Below are 4,784 nucleotides of genomic sequence, written 5' to 3' on the forward strand. Positions count from 1 at the left end.
GACTACCCCTCACTCCATCCCCTTCAGTCAGTGTGTTGGTAAGATGGTGACTACCCCTCACTCCATCCCCTTCAGTCAGTGTGTTGCTGGGTTGGTAAGATAGTGACTACCCCTCACTCCATCCCCTTCAGTCAGTGTGTTGTTGGGTTGGTAAGATGGTGACTACCCCTCACTCCATCCCCTTTAGTCAGTGTGTTGCTGGGCTGGTAAGATGGTGACTACCCCTCACTCCATCCCCTTCAGTCAGTGTGTTGCTGGGTTGGTAAGATGGTGACTACCCCTCACTCCATCCCCTTCAGTCAGTGTGTTGTTGGGTTGGTAAGATGGTGACTACCCCTCACTCCATCCCCTTCAGTCAGTGTGTTGCTGGGTTGGTAAGATAGTGACTACCCCTCACTCCATCCCCTTTAGTCAGTGTGTTGGTAAGATGGTGACTACCCCTCACTCCATCCCCTTCAGTCAGTGTGTTGCTGGGTTGGTAAGATGGTGACTACCCCTCACTCCATTCCCTTCAGTCAGTGTGTTGGTAAGATGGTGACTACCCCTCACTCCATCCCCTTCAGTCAGTGTGTTGCTGGGTTGGTGAGTTGGTAAGATGGTGACTACCCCTCACTCCATCCCCTTCAGTCAGTGTGTTGCTGGGTTGGTAAGATGGTGACTACCCCTCACTCCATCCCCTTCAGTCAGTGTGTTGCTGGGTTGGTGGGTTGGTAAGATGGTGACTACCCCTCACTCCATCCCCTTCAGTCAGTGTGTTGCTGGGTTGGTAAGATGGTGACTACCCCTCACTCCATCCCCTTCAGTCAGTGTGTTGGTAAGATGGTGACTACCCCTCACTCCATTCCCTTCAGTCAGTGTGTTGGTAAGATGGTGACTACCCCTCACTCCATCCCCTTCAGTCAGTGTGTTGGTAAGATGGTGACTACCCCTCACGCCATCCCCTTCAGTCAGTGTCTTGGTAAGATGGTGACTACCCCTCACTCCATCCCCTTCAGTCAGTGTTGGTAAGATGGTGACTACCCCTCACGCCATCCCCTTCAGTCAGTGTGTTGCTGGGTTGGTAAGATGGTGACTACCCCTCACTCCATCCCCTTCAGTCAGTGTGTTGGTAAGATGGTGACTACCCCTCACGCCATCCCCTTCAGTCAGTGTCTTGGTAAGATGGTGACTACCCCTCACTCCATCCCCTTCAGTCAGTGTTGGTAAGATGGTGACTACCCCTCACGCCATCCCCTTCAGTCAGTGTGTTGCTGGGTTGGTAAGATAGTGACTACCCCTCACTCCATCCCCTTCAGTCAGTGTGTTGCTGGGTTGGTAAGATGGTGACTACCCCTCACTCCATTCCCTTTAGTCAGTGTGTTGCTGGGTTGGTAAGATGGTGACTACCCCTCACTCCATCCCCTTCAGTCAGTGTGTTGGTAAGATGGTGACTATCCCTCACTCCATTCCCTTCAGTCAGTGTGTTGGTAAGATGGTGACTACCCCTCACTCCATCCCCTTCAGTCAGTGTGTTGGTAAGATGGTGACTACCCCTCACTCCATCCCCTTCAGTCAGTGTGTTGCTGGGTTGGTAAGATGGTGACTACCCCTCACTCCATTCCCTTCAGTCAGTGTGTTGGTAAGATGGTGACTACCCCTCACTCCATCCCCTTCAGTCAGTGTGTTGGTAAGATAGTGACTACCCCTCACTCCATCCCCTTCAGTCAGTGTGTTGGTAAGATGGTGACTACCCCTCACTCCATCCCCTTCAGTCAGTGTGTTGCTGGGTTGGTAAGATAGTGACTACCCCTCACTCCATCCCCTTCAGTCAGTGTGTTGTTGGGTTGGTAAGATGGTGACTACCCCTCACTCCATCCCCTTTAGTCAGTGTGTTGCTGGGCTGGTAAGATGGTGACTACCCCTCACTCCATCCCCTTCAGTCAGTGTGTTGCTGGGTTGGTAAGATGGTGACTACCCCTCACTCCATCCCCTTCAGTCAGTGTGTTGTTGGGTTGGTAAGATGGTGACTACCCCTCACTCCATCCCCTTCAGTCAGTGTGTTGCTGGGTTGGTAAGATAGTGACTACCCCTCACTCCATCCCCTTTAGTCAGTGTGTTGGTAAGATGGTGACTACCCCTCACTCCATCCCCTTCAGTCAGTGTGTTGCTGGGTTGGTAAGATGGTGACTACCCCTCACTCCATTCCCTTCAGTCAGTGTGTTGGTAAGATGGTGACTACCCCTCACTCCATCCCCTTCAGTCAGTGTGTTGCTGGGTTGGTGAGTTGGTAAGATGGTGACTACCCCTCACTCCATCCCCTTCAGTCAGTGTGTTGCTGGGTTGGTAAGATGGTGACTACCCCTCACTCCATCCCCTTCAGTCAGTGTGTTGCTGGGTTGGTGGGTTGGTAAGATGGTGACTACCCCTCACTCCATCCCCTTCAGTCAGTGTGTTGCTGGGTTGGTAAGATAGTGACTACCCCTCACTCCACCCCCTTCAGTCAGTGTGTTGCTGGGTTGGTAAGATGGTGACTACCCCTCACTCCATCCCCTTTAGTCAGTGTGTTGCTGGGTTGGTAAGATGGTGACTACCCCTCACTCCATCCCCTTCAGTCAGTGTGTTGGTAAGATGGTGACTACCCCTCACTCCATTCCCTTCAGTCAGTGTGTTGCTGGGTTGGTAAGATGGTGACTACCCCTCACTCCATCCCCTTCAGTCAGTGTGTTGGTAAGATGGTGACTACCCCTCACTCCATCCCCTTCAGTCAGTGTGTTGCTGGGCTGGTAAGATGGTGACTACCCCTCACTCCATCCCCTTCAGTCAGTGTGTTGCTGGGCTGGTAAGATGGTGACTACCCCTCACTCCATCCCCTTCAGTCAGTGTGTTGGTAAGATGGTGACTACCCCTCACTCCATCCCCTTCAGTCAGTGTTGGTAAGATGCTGACTACCCCTCACGCCATCCCCTTCAGTCAGTGTGTTGGTAAGATAGTGACTACCCCTCACTCCATTCCCTTCAGTCAGTGTTGGTAAGATGGTGACTACCCCTCACGCCATCCCCTTCAGTCAGTGTGTTGGTAAGATGGTGACTACCCCTCACGCCATCCCCTTCAGTCAGTGTGTTGCTGGGTTGGTAAGATGGTGACTATCCCTCACTCCATCCCCTTCAGTCAGTGTGTTGCTGGGTTGGTAAGATAGTGACTACCCCTCACTCCATTCCCTTCAGTCAGTGTCTTGGTAAGATGGTGACTACCCCTCACTCCATCCCCTTCAGTCAGTGTCTTGGTAAGGTGGTGACTACCTCTCACTCCATCCCCTTCAGTCAGTGTGTTGCTGGGTTGGTAAGATGGTGACTACCCCTCACTCCATCCCCTTCAGTCAGTGTGTTGGTAAGATGGTGACTACCCCTCACTCCATCCCCTTCAGTCAGTGTGTTGCTGGGTTGGTAAGATAGTGACTACCCCTCACTCCATCCCCTTCAGTCAGTGTGTTGGTAAGATGGTGACTACCCCTCACTCCATTCCCTTCAGTCAGTGTGTTGGTAAGATGGTGACTACCCCTCACTCCATTCCCTTCAGTCAGTGTGTTGGTAAGATTGTGACTACCCCTCACTCCATTCCCTTCAGTCAGTGTGTTGCTGGGTTGGTAAGATGGTGACTACCCCTCACTCCATTCCCTTCAGTCAGTGTGTTGCTGGGTTGGTAAGATGGTGACTACCCCTCACTCCATTCCCTTCAGTCAGTGTGTTGCTGGGTTGGTGGGTTGGTAAGATGGTGACTACCCCTCACTCCATCCCCTTCAGTCAGTGTGTTGCTGGGTTGGTAAGATGGTGACTACCCCTCACTCCATTCCCTTCAGTCAGTGTGTTGCTGGGTTGGTAAGATGGTGACTACCCCTCACTCCATTCCCTTCAGTCAGTGTCTTGGTAAGATGGCGACTACCCCTCACTCCATTCCCTTCAGTCAGTGTGTTGCTGGGCTGGTAAGATGGTGACTACCCCTCACTCCATCCCCTTCAGTCGGTGTGTTGCTGGGTTGGTAAGATAGTGACTACCCCTCACTCCATCCCCTTCACTCAGTGTGTTGGTAAGATGGTGACTACCCCTCACTCCATCCCCTTCAGTCAGTGTGTTGGTAAGATGGTGACTACCCCTCACTCCATTCCCTTCAGTCAGTGTGTTGGTAAGATGGTGACTACCCCTCACTCCATCCCCTTTAGTCAGTGTGTTGGTAAGATGGTGACTACCCCTCACTCCATCCCCTTCAGTCAGTGTGTTGCTGGGTTGGTAAGATGGTGACTACCCCTCACTCCATCCCCTTCAGTCAGTGTGTTGGTAAGATGGTGACTACCCCTCACTCCATTCCCTTCAGTCAGTGTGTTGGTAAGATGGTGACTACCCCTCACTCCATTCCCTTCAGTCAGTGTGTTGGTAAGATGGTGACTACCCCTCACTCCATCCCCTTCAGTCAGTGTGTTGGTAAGATGGTGACTACCCCTCACTCCATCCCCTTCAGTCAATGTGTTGCTGGGCTGGTAAGATGGTGACTACCCCTCACTCCATTCCCTTCAGTCAGTGTGTTGGTAAGATGGTGACTACCCCTCACTCCATCCCCTTCAGTCAGTGTGTTGGTAAGATGGTGACTACCCCTCACTCCATTCCCTTCAGTCAGTGTGTTGGTAAGATGGTGACTACCCCTCACTCCATCCCCTTCAGTCAGTGTGTTGGTAAGATGGTGACTACCCCTCACTCCATCCCCTTCAGTCAGTGTGTTGGTAAGGTAGTGACTTCCCCTCACTCCATCCCCTT

Source organism: Salvelinus namaycush, chromosome 7 (genome assembly GCF_016432855.1).
Source record: "Salvelinus namaycush isolate Seneca chromosome 7, SaNama_1.0, whole genome shotgun sequence".
Lineage (NCBI taxonomy): Eukaryota > Metazoa > Chordata > Actinopteri > Salmoniformes > Salmonidae > Salvelinus > Salvelinus namaycush.